Raw genomic sequence first — 14883 nt, forward strand, 5'->3', positions numbered from 1 at the left:
TGAAGCTTCAAAATACACTTTGGCAGCTACTCTGCTGTAAGTAGAAATGTATTTTCTCTTCTGCCTGAACCTGTTGAAAGAAACAAGATTCTCCACTAGTCCATTGGTTCTAGGCAGAGCTCAAACAAATTCAAGGTAAATGATTTGCTGTGAGTTTTCCTTTGTTCTGAAGTGCACAAATATCTCCAGCTATCTCAACAGCTGTTGTGTTGCTGTTCCACTTGAAGACATTACGAGTATTTAGGACTTGCCACAAGATACTTCATCAAATAAAGGTGTGTCATCAAGGCTTCCCTGATGAAAACAGCCTGGTGGGGGGCTCTGTCCATGATACTCAGCTGTGAACTTCAACCCAGGCACCATTCAAAACTCCAGTGGCTTCCTCTGCTGTGGGTCTGTCTGGAGCCAGCCCGGTTTTCAGGAAGGTTTCCCTTGTTGCCTCACATATATTGTAGAGAATATAGAAGGCAGCCATGAAAATGGGAATGTTCCTCACCGTGAATTCAAGGCAGGCCCCCAGGAACCTCCAACATCTTTTGTCACACAGAGGTACGTGTAACCCAGGTGCCCAGTGCTGTCCGTGGCCACCACCAAATAGTGGGATCCTGGGGTGCCCAATAGCCAGTGACCTTGCCCAACCCTTCTAGTGGCTGCAGCAGGTTCCTCAACAAGAGGGTCTCCCTGTACAGAGGATGAGCCTTGCAAATAGGGTTAACTATATACAGGATTTAATTATATACAATATCAATTACAAATAATCAAACAGGCTTAATTCATAAAGGCTATTAAAGAGACCATACACTACACACCCACAACACCGGTAATGATAGTTGCAACATATAACCTTTCCTTTGAATACCCATAACCCAAAAGGAGAGTTCTAATCACAGATAGATATTAAGGCACCAACATTGAACCAGTTGAGTTACAGACTTATAGGCTTGCCTCACTTATGTACACATTCAATCAATAACTTTTATACACAAGAATGAAAATGATGGCTTTCTGCACACTTAGCAGCCTGGGGCAATGCCTTGAGAGGAACAGCCACTTCACTGCCCCTCTCACTGGAACGTGGGCAGGTCCTCCTTGGCTTGGGTCCCTCTGTGCTTGCTTCAAGCATCACACGCTGCCAGCCACTGCTTCCTCCTGGTGTCTCTGCAATACACTTCTCTCCTCTGATCTGTGTCCTCTGATAGTGGCCTTCATAGAGGACATTTCTGTTTTCTGCTATTCTGGGCTCTGTTGATATGAACCCAGGTGCCTTTATGTCCTCTATTTTTTCTTGGAGAGAAAAATAGGACATAAAGTTGTTGGTTTTCGTATCAATAGAGGACAGAGGACAACTGGACTGTCCTCTAAGATGGCTACCCTAGATACAGCAGGTCACAGGGTCTGGGCTGCTGGCTCAGGCAGTCCCCCTGGCCAGTACACACATCACCCTGCCAGGCAATCAGGAGAGGACTTTGTCACCTCCTTGTCCTGGCTTTCTACAGAATGCCTCCCCCAGGTAAGTAGGGTCTAGCGTCCCCTAAACCCTGCCTTTCCCCACCCCAAACCAGGTGGCTGCTCTGGCTCCCTGCAGCCTGTGTCCCACCTCCTTTAACGCCACATGCAGGTGGACTGGGCTTGTCTCCCTCTGGTCCTTCCTACTCTGTGCACACTCACACCACGCAGAGCTTGTGGGCTCCTTCCGTGCTAGGCTGCTGCACAGCTCTCCTCTCTGTCCCAGGGGGGATTCCTGGGCTCAGATGTCTCCCGGAGCCTGCAGCAACTCCCTCTGTGGCTCTGCAGGCTCCAGGGAAGAACCATGCAGTCAGGTTCCCTCCTGCCTTCAGCCTGTGGTGTCAACCCTTTTCTCTCTCTTCCCCAGGGAGTGGGGGAAACCCTGTTATCCAGGACCTCCCTATCCATTCCCCAACAGGGATTTCTTCTGAAGGCTGCCACAATGGCCCCAGTTCCTTTTTTCTCTCTCCCAGAATGGGTCCCTCCAGGCAGGCTTCATCTGTCCATGCTATGGTGCTGTCCTTGGGACAAACATCCCACTTTTTCAGCACATTGTCTCTAGAGGGGCAGCCTTCCCATGTTGCTGCCCAGCTGTGCTTCTCATGAGACACTTCCCCCTTAAGGGAGTCACAGCCTTCCTGCTTGTTATGGTACATTTCACTATCATCTAGCACATGGGTGACTGGTGCCTCCTGAGCCGGGGCGGGGCACTTGCCCCTCCAGTAGCCAGTCAGCGACCGGGAGTCCCCCTGTGGCCAGTCACACGCACCGACTTAGAAGCAGCATTCCCTCTAAGCTGGCTCTAAGGGAAGTGCCAGGGGCACTTCTCCTGGCACCCCCACTCCCCGGCCGGCACCCTCAGGGGGTCACCAGCACTCCTGCTTGCCCTCCCTGCCCATCGCCTAAGTGGGGAACGCTGGCTGTGAGGGGGTGCACCAGCACTCTCAGGGGGTGCACGTGCACCCTCATGCACCCCTTACACGTTGCCACTGATCTGGCAGCTACTCAGGTGGTAATTGAAGAACTCCTTCCTGGGGCCCAGCTAGCTGGTGTATGGCTTCATGAGCCAGGGTAGCAGTGAGTAGGCTGGGTCACTGATGATCAATGGGGGAATGGTCAGCCCACCCAAATGCATGGTAGGAGTGCTAGGGCAGAACTTCCTTTACTCCATCATCCCCAGGAAACCAGAGTTCCTGAATACATAGGTATGTGTATCTGGCCACCCAACACTGAAGTTAGTGAAATGCTCCCTGTGCTTCATGACTGCCTGGCATGTAACGGAAAAGAACTGAGGTGTGGTGAGGGGGATGCAGAACAGGTATGTGGGTCTCATCAATGTCCCTCGTGCAATTCAGGAAGCCCATTGGTTTAAATCCAGCAATGACTATCTGTGGGACCCTGAGCCAGATGAACCAAGGTGCCAGCTCCTCAAGTATGGTATTGTACACTTTGTACTTGGCCATCATTGCTATTGTCTACCTCACGCTGAACTGGTTGGTGATGGAATGAAAATTGTTGGTGTGTGCCAACTTCTTGATTACAAGGCTCATGCTTTTTGATGAACATAGGGTGCTGAAGCTTAATGTCCTGGCACTGGCGGGGGAGGCGGGGGGCAGCTCAGGGTCCATGAATGAGCCACGGGACATCCTAAAGTTCTGTTGCAATGACTTCTTGTCCCAGGTTCTGAGCATTGCCCAGCAGCAATGAGGTGACATCCAATACTGCGCCTGCAGCATCCCAGTTTTCACAATGTCATGTTGTGCCTCCTGTGAGTGGGCCAGCCTGATGCTTATCATGGCCCTCTTAGCAATGCCTCACCTAGGCCTGGAGCTCGCATCTCCGAAGAAGATCGATTCTTCTCCGAAGAAGTGGATTAGAGTAGCCAAAGCAAGGATTTACTCAGATCTGCCACTCATCTTACCCAGGATGCCCTTGGAGATCCAATGCCACTTAGAACAGTTGGTCAAAGAGAGACTGGAGATCCTGTGCCAGCCCAAGGAGGGACTGGAATTCATGTCCTCACCTTAGTGAGAGTCAGCCAATCAATGCTGTTATCTGCACTCAACTGTTTGCAGTCACTGTTGGAAAGCTAGGAAAAAGTCATTCTGGCACTGCCATTGGCTCTCTAGCAGCGTGGAGTGTGAGCTGTGCATGTAGGGCTCATAGTAAACGTTATCATGTGACTGCTCAGAACACATTCTAACTCTAATGCCACATAACATTCTACAGATTTAACACAGACAAAGACCCCCATGCAACAAGGTCCCCTTTCTGCCTAGAGAACTGCCTCATCTCTCCCGACCGCTTTCCTGAAAGTAGCTTCCCTCTTCAGTATCAGTTATCCCAGCTTTTGCCAGCTGGAGAACTAAGTCACCCAAAGCTGTTGGGATCTTCAGACAAAAAAAAAACTTTTTTCCAAGGCATCCCTTAATACCATCACCTTATTTACTTATCTATATTCTTCTATTCAAATCTTGGGGAACATGTGTACAGTATGCAGATGACCCCCTGCCTTCGCACCCCCACCCCTGATATGCACCTTTCTGTCAGGCCACGTGATGTTCCTGATTTACAATTATATCTAGGAAATACAGAAATATTTGCATCTTCTCAGACTGATAGACCACCAATCCAATTTCCTTAGCCATCAGTTATTTCAGTGAGATATAGACTCTCTCTCATTCTATTCAGGGGTGGAAAATATCAATATCTAATGACATTCCTTCCAGGTGTCCATCTCCTGAGAATGAATTGTCCCTCCTAAAGGCCTTCCCCTTTGAAATGTAAATCACACTTGTTTGTAGATGAGCTCATGTCCACACTGTCACCTTCCTGGCTGTTTGATATACACAGTAACTCCAGCAAAAACTTTCAGAATTTAACTTCCATTCAGCCAGCCAGGATTCCCCTGAAATGTGAATAGCTATGTTCTGGTCTGAGCATTCCTGACTCTTAGCTCCATTGACTATTACTAGTCACATGATAAAAATACATTCATATCAAATACCATGGTTCATACAAATTCAAAAATGGTAAAACTGAACATAGCTTAACTTTAGCTACAAGTAGAAACCAAAAACTACATCTAATTTGGGAAAAAAAACACAATGCACAGTACACTATGAACCCCCAAATCAGCCCTGCTTTTGGGGTGAGTTTGTAACACCTACATTCTTGCAATTTATTTTGGAGACTTTGAAATTCTTTATCTGTCTCAGTAGTTGGAAACTGTTTTTGTTCCAGTCTCTTCCTAAGTGACTTGAGATGTTGTACATTTCAGATGGTTGATACTTTGCAGGATTGTGCAGCTGGAAGAAGAAATTGTTTTCAGTGCTCCCTCACAGTTAAGGATGATCACTCCCATAGGTCAAGTGAAGGGTTGTAAATGAGTCTGTTGATGGCTAAGAAGGCTGATCCTAGAGCCGCAGACTCTCTGGCCAATGCCACAGGTGGTGGTTAAAGGGAGGGTCAGACCATGGATTTCTCAGTCTTGTTTCCCTTCCTTCTGTTCCTGTTGTTTTTTCTGCCTCCAGGGTAAGATGATTTTCCTCAAAGTAAGATGTACCTTCTCTCACAAGGTGTTGCCATGTACCCTGTCCCGGGCTAGTTTTTCCCAATTTGTAGAGTCAATGTCACACTTAATGTTTGCCTTGAGGGTGTCCTTGAACCATTTCCTCTGGTCTGTACGTGTCCTTTGTCCTTGGCTGAGTTGGGAGTATAGCAGTTGTTTCGATATACGTACATCAAACATGTGCACACAATGCCCTGTCCACTGCAAGTGATGTTAAATAATCAACACGTCCATACTGGTGGTGTTAGCGTTGGTGAGGACACCAGCATTTGTGCAAGGATCCTCCCCCTTTATGCCAACAACCTTCTGGAGGAAGCACTGGGAAAGGTGTCTCAGGCTTTTCAGGAGGTCCATGTAGGTCACCCAAGCTTCACAGATGTAGAGAAGAGTTGGGATTACCACAGTTTTATATAGTGGAGCTTTGTTCAAGTCCTGATGTCATAATTGTTGAACACATGATAATTCAGTCTTCATCAGTCTTTATCAGGGGTGACCACCAGCATCTGGGGGAACGTTTGTTCACCAGAGTGCCCCAAGGGATGACGAGGTCGAATGGTCACAAACTACTTCAAGATCGTTTCAGGCTGGACATAAGAAAGAACTTCTTTACTGTCTGAGCCCCCAAGGTCTGGAACAGCCTGCCACCGGAGGTGGTTCAAGCGCCTTCATTGAACACCTTCAAGATGAAACTGGATGCTTATCTTGCTGGGATCCTATGACCCCAGCTGACTTCCTGCCCTTTGGGCAGGGGGCTGGACTCGATGATCTTCCGAGGTCCCTTCCAGCCCTGATGTCTATGAAATCTATGAAATCCTTAGTGATCATCTCAGCGATCAGGGGAAAAGGACTGTTGCTCTGTCACCTCAGGCCTGTGACCCCAATCCACAGTTTAAATCATACTGAATTCCCTCATTGGGCTGCTCTGTATTTTTCTCATCCCTCATGCCATTCTGCTGCTCACAGGATCATAGAAAAGAAAATTGAAACTCAAACAAGACTTTTGATTAACTCTTAAAGTCACTTCTCTCCTTTGCATTTTTCTTGGTCAAGCACCTGTCTAGGCTTGGCAGCCTGCAATCCCTTTTTTATGTTAAATAAGGACATTTCTGGGAAAGGAAGCCTATCAGCAATTGGAAGAAAAAAAATCACACAGCCTATTCTTTGATCTTCATTCCACATCAGGTCTTCACCAGAACTAAAATAACATGACTGCTGAAGCTGGGCATGTAGTCTCTTTCAGCTGGTATATTGCTAAATCGGTTCCTGCTACAAAACACTATTATCCCTTTTGACTCCTTGGTGCTGGATTATACTACTGTTTATATTATATATAATACAATCTCTAAATAAATAACATTAAGACAAAGAAACACTCCCGTGCAATGCTCTGCAACTTGGCGGGGATAATTCTGGTGCCGAAGCACACACAAAATCATGCCTTTTGGGTCATGACAATCTATATTGACTTAGGTACCAAATACATGGGGGCCTGAAGGCCCCGGCCCCAGTTGGGAAGAGGATAGGGTGACCACCTGTCCCTAATTGGGTGGGACAGTCCTGAAATGGGAATATCAAGTCCTGGTCCTGGGCTGCATGACTCTGGGACAGCATTTGTCCCAGATTCCCAGTATCAGGCATGGATCTCGGTTTTCCATTCACTGTGAAAAAACACAGGAAACAGTGGGTTTCCCCTTGCAGGCTGGCACAGTTCCAGCTTGCAAGGGGCTGTGTGGAGCAGAACACAGGGAGTGCCACATGCACGTGTGCAAATACACGCATACATGTGGCCAGGAATACAGCCACAAGCAGCAGTGGACCTGGGGGTGCTGCCTAGCTGGGGCAGTGCATGAGGCCTGGAGACAGGGTGCGGAATGGGACAGAGCCATGGGAGGTTCATCCAGGGGGTAGGGGGAGGCAGGGGGGGCAGGTCCTTGCTGCTGCATGCACTCCCGGGGAGTGGGGAATGGGGGGGGGGCACATGCCCCCCAGATTTGTGTGCAGGGCAGGGGTAGATGCAGGCTGCAGGCTTGGGGTTTCCCATCTTGCTGCCCTCCCCCCAGTCCTATGCCAGCCATGTTGACATGGTGAGGCTCTCCCTTACCACCGGGCAGCAGCAGAGGTAGCAGCCTGGAGCTGTGGTCCTGATGCTGCTGGGCAGACGGGTGCCTCACCATGGCAGTGTGGCTGATGCGAGACTCCCAGGGAGAGGGCAGCAAGGTGGGGAGCCATGAGCCCACAGGGGGCAGCCCCTGCCCTGCCATGGGCTCCACTTGGCTCTGCTCTAGTGATGCCAGGGAGGGACATCATCTTAGACCCTCCCCCGGCAAAAATAAAAGTCAGCATCTATGAATGTTGGCTGCCTTTGAGAGATGGCTACCGAGTTATGCAAAGTGTTCAACATTCTCCAGCTCCTGTCTGTCAATGAGGATCTTTGCTTGGGGAGCTGACTAACCTGGAGCAAGATGGAATAAGAAATAGCCAATGACTGTTTCAGTGTCCCAGTATACTTTGTTAAACATGCCAAGCTCTTTCAGTTCTTGTACTCAGATGGTATGCATGGAAGCATGCTTAAATGTTCATGACTATGTATTCCATATCAATCAGAAATGAATCAGCAGCAGATTGCCCAATATGTAAGCAGTGTAGCCAGTCCATTAATCTCTCATCCCATGAAAGTTTTCATTTTGTACTAAACAATTTTAATACTGGCTGAAGTAACCGTGGGTCAGAACATCTTCGCCAACTTTGTGGTACAATCCATTGACTTGAGGCTTTGCAAATAAACTAACTGTATGCAACACCCACCCACACTTGGGTTGTGTGTAGTAAAGTGTGCTCTGGTTTCACGTTGCTGTGTATCTTTTTTTTTGCTGTATATTGTGCTTTTTTTGGGACTGAAAGATGATCAAATCCCACCCCACACCTCATTGTGTCCACGTCATTGTCTTAAGATTCCCTCCAAGGGACCTGCAGAACCAGTTTGATGACTCTGGCCACTTCACCAGGAGTGCTGACCACCTTCGAACTGAGTGGTCTGCATTAACAGTGTTCAAATGATGCTGCTTCTGGTTGGAACCAGGTGATGATGTCAGAAAAGTGATTTATGGGTCAGGCTACCTGGGCTAGGTCTCTTTTTTCCTCCTGGTGCTGCTGAAGCCTGAAAACTGAATTGGGAGCCAGAAAGCCTGCTCCACATGGGGAAAGGTCTCCATCTTCATTGGAGAAGCAAACTGAAGCTGTGTGAATGGAAAGCCTCAGGTACAGGGAGAGAGTCTGTTTCAGGGCTTGAGACCTCTGTTCTCTCCCTCTTCTCTCTTTTTGTTTTTTTCTGGGTTTTCAGTGGGATGATGCCATGGGAAGTATCAATCCCTGCAGCAAACTAGCCAAGGTCAGAGCCTAGTAGTTTTCCTGGCACACTCTGGGCCAGAGCTAAGAGTCTGGCATGTTTTAGTTGCTATTGCAACTTCTTTTAGGTTCATCATAGCTGTGTCACTGAACCCCAGCTGTGTGCCTTGCTGGCAGTTTTGGCCATGCAGGCCTGGAGTGGGATGATGCCAGAAGTGTACTATTCCTGAGTGCAGATTGACCAGGAATAGGATTCTGGCAGCTACTGCCCCCCTGCGTTGGGGATTGTAGTGTCTCAGCAGGGTGGCATAGCTGAGACTGGATGTCCAGGGTGCAGCCATAAACCTGGGCCTTTTTTGCTGTTTCACAGCTGCTGCATTTCAGCCCACCTATATGGGGCTGAACCGTAGCCATATGTTGGATGGCAGATTTGGGTCAGAGTGAAGCCCTGGCACTTCTTGTTGTTTATCTAGGCCTCAGTGCTGCATAGGCCTGGCCAGCTTTTTGCTGCCCAGTCTGGGCCCAGCAAAATAGGCCTGGGTTTTCTTTTGTCCTTTTGCAGTTTATAACCCAACCAAGCAGCATGGTTGGGTGCTAGTTGTAGTTCAGGCCCAAGCCAAGATAGGTCTGTTCCCCCTGCCCCTTTTCTTATTTCGTAGCTGTTAGGTCTCAGTATAGCAATGTAGCTGAGACAATTGTCCAGGCCACAGACAAATAGGCCTGGCGCTCTTTAGTTGTATGTCCAGGTCCTGATGCAGGAGTGGCCCAAGTCTCCCTTTTGTTGTTTTACAGCTGTTATGTCTCAGCATAGCTGCATTGCTGAGCTCTGCTGTACATTTGCTGCACAACTGGGCCTGCCTTGGGGCCTGGCACATTTTGGACCCGGTATATGTTGTTGCTTTTATAGCTCTGTGTCCTGACCAAGCAGCGCAGTTGACACTAGTTGCAATTCAGGTACTTTTGCTGTTTGGCTGGCTTTTCTTTGAGTTCTCCTGTCCCAGCTGCTGGGATTAGGACTAGAAACTTTGGGGTGCAATATGCTGACAAAAGCTGCGGTTAACCCCTCAAAGCCACTACATGGAAGTGGAGATCAGCTCTACAGCTTCGCAGGAAGCAACAAGGGAGCCCTTGAAACGCAGAAGGACCTACACTCTCTAGCAGCTCCCTGCGGTGCTGTGAACTGATGGAGCAGCTCATAGGACTCTCCGGTGTGGGCCCCTCTCTCCAGCCCATTGGTGAAGGGCAGGAATAGGGGTGCAGGCCCCGGGAACTAGCTGTTGGGGACCCTCAAGTCCCAGACTGCCTGGGTATGAGTATAGCCTCCCCAAGAGGTTGCCGCCTATAGACCTTGTTTTGTAGTTTATAGTGTTTTAAAATTATAGATAGTGTTTACTTTTGTTTTTTCTGTACTCGTTGTAATAAATTGAGTTTTTGTGTTTACACTGCTTGTGAGGGAAGGGTTGTTGGTTTTATTGGACACCCTAGTAGTTCATTTAGCATTTCCCAGGTAGTCTGGGTAGGGGCTTGAGCCAATGTGAAATATATTTAGTACCTCAGAACTGAACCCGGCCCTTGTTACTGCTGACAGGTGCTCAGCAGAAGGATTACATGTACAAATCTAGAACTTTTTGCTACAGTGGTATCTTGATGCTTATGTGCTTTGATGTGAGTGGTTAAATCTGGTTTTCTTCCATGAATGATGCAAAACTGTGTGTTGCATTACCTGCATTAGTAACATCCATCTTTTAATTTCTTTCCAAGAAACAGGCATTAATTTTACAATTCTTTGTTTAAATCTAGTGTTCCCTTGCCCCATAGTTCTGAGTGCTATGTCCTGAAGATAAAAAAAATAGAATAAAAATAAGCCTCATCTCAATTTAACAGTTTGGTGAGCAGAACTTTTTAAAAGTAAGCTGCTGACAGATGATTGCCAGGAAAGAGAATGTGGAAATGCCTGGAGGCTGAAGGCACTGACAGAAGTGACACTTTGTCATGCGCTCTGCCATTGAAAGTGCCCTACAGCCATCCGCTCAACTCCACGGCAGGCTGGGCAAACCCCAGAATGGACCTCCCTCCCATCCTGAGATAGCCCCCAGAGCTGGGGGCGGGCAGGAGGGGAGGGGAGGCAGGGCTAGGGGAAGAGGCAGCAGAGGCCTCTTTTGCTGGATGGGCTCTGAAGTGGAGCTCAATCCCCCACCCTCCCAGCCCAACAGTGAACATCTGTTGGGTCAGGAAGGTCAGTCTAACTCATGGTACTTTCTGTAAAGTGCCATGAGTTAGTCTGGGGAGCTGCACATCTGTCAGTGCCCAGAAAGTGCTGTTGAGCAACACCGCAGCAGTTCTGAAGTCAGCTGATGTTCACATCAGTCTGTCAGAGGGATGATAAATTACTGTACAGTTCTGGCCAAACATTCGTAAAACTGGAACAAAACTTGGACCAAGCTAAGATTGTACAAGCCTTGTGGAGACACCAGGACGTGGTGACAGAGAGGCTTTCAAGGCATGTGGTGGATGGCATGGTAATTGCGGTATCTCCGAGTTACCAGTTTTTACAAGAGACAATGTGGTTCTCTGCTGTCCCAGGGGGACACAAGCAGAGGCCCCGGGGCACCCTCCCTCGGTGGGACCTGAGGCAGGGCTGACTCGCTCAAAGAAGAAAGAGAAAAGTCCTGAAAGCAAGGCATGCTTACTGTTTTTAGGAAAAGCAGAGCCAGCCGAGCCACACCGAGACGAACTGCCTGTGCAGTTCGTCAGCTGCTTTTATTGCTGGCTGGGAGCAGCGATGGCAGATGACATTATCAGAAATCACCGCCCGGCTGATTTAAAAGCCAGGAGGCAGGGAAATGGAGGGGAGATCAGCAATACCATAGCCAGAAGGCAAGGCTGCTCCCCAGGCTGCACACAGGCTGTGTTGGCAGCTCGGCAGAGATCCGGATGGAGACCCGATGGAAGTGTCCAGGATCCATTAAAAGAAGCATCATGCCGGCTCAGCAGGACAGCCGGGCCAAGGAGGATGGTGTTGAGGGACCCTGGAGCCGCAGACGCTGGACCTATGAGTGGGGCGGGCTGAGGCCCCATGCCCTATTTTTTTCTTTCTTAATTTATTTTGAGTTTCACAGAGCCCCAAACCAGTGAGAGGGGCCACGAGTGGCCTTTTGGGTCAAGGGGAGCCAAGGCAGTGCAGCAGACTGCTACGCTTTGAAGGAAGACCCGACACATTGACAAGGGTGGTCTTACGTCCTGTGGTTATCCTGTGTGGAGGGACGCTGGAGACAGGCAGGGAGAAGAGAGGGTAGGTGATGACATCAGAGGACAGGCCGGCACATCGCTGGGGTGTAGGGGAGGTGGAGCCCCAAAAATGCCCACTATGGACAGTGCCCGGTCTGCGAGGAGCCGCGAGGAGCCCCACCATTAAAGAGGAAGATCAAGTTGTGGCAGGCGAGTATCAGGGCCTTCTTTGGGGTGAACACTACCCAATGCCTAAGCCTCAAGAACAAACCCTGCGGCTGGCACCGGGTGCGTGCTCCAAGGCAAATAGAGAATGCCTACATGAGGCCAGGTGGGTGCATCTGCAACAGCAGAATACTGGACTCTGTGGCCCAAGAGGCCCCCTGCAGTCCATTGTGCTTCATGTCTGGGTAGGACTTAGCCTGGGGCTGGCCCTCACTGCTTTTTTTATTATTATTATTATTTTGTGTCTCAGGCCAAATTAGTCAAATCATTTCCAAATTCTAATCAACTGAGCAGAGCTTAATCATTGAAATCTGTGTGGCACTACTGCCAGCAAGTATCCTACCTCCCAGACGCTGCACCCTGGGGCTTCAGTTACTCCCAAATCCATGGCAAGCATCCTATGTGCAAGAGCCCAAGCCCAGAGGTCTTGGAGTTCAGATGCTCCCTAGTCTTGCTTGTCTCTAGCCAAAGGCCATAGGAGCAAGTTAGAGAGAGAGCCCGAGCACAGCCAAACACAGACCTCAGGGCACTGGAAATACAAGCAGGACAAAGATCAGATAGGCCTTTGTCTTCCTTCCCCTGCATGCTTTTGCTGTAAGTGAAAGGGTGAGGCTGTGGCAGGAGGATATGATGTGCAATTCCTTTGTCTACCATAGTTATTTGTTTATTGTTCATGCAGGAGATGCACCTGATAGCTCATTTCCAGGTGGGTGAGCAACATACAGTATACTGTGGAAATTTAGAAACATAGCTACTCTGGAAAAAATCCCTGACACAGCAGCTCAGCCAAGTTTTCTGTCCCTCCCAACAGAGCCAAAGGAAACAGATGGCCCTTTGACCATGCCCCAAAGATCAACAAACTTGAGCTCTATCAGACCCAAGGGGAAGTGCTCTCTGGAGTCAAACTCTGCTACCACAAAGTATATTCTGCAGCCAGTCCCCAAGTGTGTGATTCTAGGGATAGTTAGCTAGATACTAGCTAATCTAGGTCCTGGTGAGAGGAATCTCTCAGGTAGCTAGAATGCAAGGAAGCATCCAGGATTGTACCCAGATGGCAGCAGGAAACTAGGGAGGAGTTGGTGTAATGTACCCTCCAGGGTTATGACAGCTAAATGGGAGGATAGCACAAGTTATATATATGAGCCCTGTGCCCTTGAATATACAGCCTGAGAGCACAGGACAGCATAAATTATGTTGTTACTGAAGGAAATCCAGGTGTTCAGTATTACCATGACATTGAGGCCAAGTGTCTCCAACAGAACAGGCAACCTGGAAAAGCTTCAGTTCTCCATTATCTTGGCAGGAACCCGCTCTACAGGAATTAAAAACAAGGGAAATCACCCTGTCATTCTTTTACCACCGAATCCTCCAAAAAGCTATTTCATAGCTCCTTGGAAACTGCTCTTCGGATTGCTAAAAAAACAAAAATCCCCCATACCAGAGCTTCTCAAATCTAAAATGTATGCTATCACCCTGTAAAATCTGTCCTCTGGACACTGTGTCACACCCTGTGACATCTCCCCTTGTTCTCCCCTAAAAAGGCTACCTATAAAAGCATATTAAAGCCCCGAGTTCTGGTACTTCTGTATGTCCTTGTAGCCAGGGGGGATTGCAGGGGGGAATTCTGGAGCCAGCTTCAAGAGCACCCTTTGTGCAGACTCTGACTGGCTGCATTTTTGAGACTGTAAAAGCAAATGATGCCAGACCACTGCTGAGCATGTGCAAGAGGCCACCATTAGAAGCTTTTATGTGCCCAGTCTGAGTGCATTTTCCCATGCAGCAAGAGGCACCGCCCTGATCCCAGCATGTTCTCCCTGCCAGATATCAAGCCACTGCAGCTTTCAACAAAAAAGATTTAAGTACAGGTTTCTCTCACTTTATATTGTACAGTACATGTGTTCCTGGAAAAGCGCACATAACTCGAATTCGCATAAAGGGAACCCACTTTACAATGTAAGAAATAGGGATACGTTCCAAGACCTCGACTGTACTGACCCCCAGACCCATTTCGACCACTTTTACAAGAGAGTTTTGGTACTCACCCACAGCAGCAGTGCACACAAGCACAGGGTGGTGGTGAATGATACCATAATGGGGACGGCAACTACAGAAACACGTGTCACAGACAACGAGCGAGGACCCCGGATCCACACAGGAGACTATATTTTGGTGCGCGTCACTCCTGCAACGCACTGCAAAAAAGCAGCTGACAGCAGGCTTTCACCACACCGATTGCATGAGTGAATTTACCTCGCATATAATGAATTTTTGGTATTAAAAAGGTCATTGCATAAGAGTGGATTTGCACGTGCAGAAACCACATAAGGAAAGGGAAACCTGTATTTTTTAACACAGACAACATAAGATCTCTCCTCCTCATCTCATCCTCTCCACCATTTTCTGCTGAAATTTTCTGAAGAAACCGCCTGAGACAGACACTGGGCATGGGAAAATTAGCTGCAATTAAAATTTGGCGTGGGCAGAAGAAACCCACCCCCGAGCCGCCTGACGGGAAGCACTACGCGATCTGGGCATTCCCGCAAATCTGGGCGTGGAGCAGGGCTGCCGGCCACCCAGCGACGAGCCAAGATCTCCTGGGCTGACACAGGAGGAGGCAGCCGCGGGCACGGACCCGGCTCCAAACGTCTCAGCTCATCACTATAACACGCCGTGGATTTCTGTGCCAGAGAAAGGCGCACCAAGTGCTCAAGCAAAGCTCCCTGCACCCCCCGGCGAGGCGAGGCGAGGCGAGGCCGGGCCGGGACTCCCCGGGGCTCTTCCTGCAGGGCACTTATTTGCCTCGCCCGGCTCTTATTTGCCTCGCACGTCCGCGCTCGCGAGCGTCGGGCACACGTGACCCTTCCCCCCCCCGACGCTCCGCGGCTCCCCCCTCCTGCAGTGGTACAGTCCCGCCTCCCTCCCTCAGAGTGGCGCATCCCATCTTGCCACCGCCTGTCCTGGCCGCGTGCCTCCCAGAATGGCACAGCCCTAGCTCAGCCTTTTGCCCC

General features: G+C 49.2%; 1 protein-coding gene across 1 annotated transcript in view; it reads left to right on the forward strand.

Annotated features, from left to right (window-relative positions):
* Positions 1–1491: 1491 nt before the first annotated feature.
* EZH1 (enhancer of zeste 1 polycomb repressive complex 2 subunit) overlaps positions 1492–14883 on the forward strand; it is a 37137-nt gene continuing 23745 nt past the window's right edge. The window contains exon 1 of the mRNA XM_025200714.1: positions 1492–1510. The gene's annotated coding sequence lies outside the window, so the exon portion shown is untranslated. The remainder of the gene's footprint in view (positions 1511–14883) is intronic.

Source organism: Alligator sinensis, unplaced genomic scaffold (genome assembly GCF_000455745.1).
Source record: "Alligator sinensis unplaced genomic scaffold, ASM45574v1 scaffold161_1, whole genome shotgun sequence".
Taxonomy (NCBI): Eukaryota; Metazoa; Chordata; order Crocodylia; family Alligatoridae; genus Alligator; species Alligator sinensis.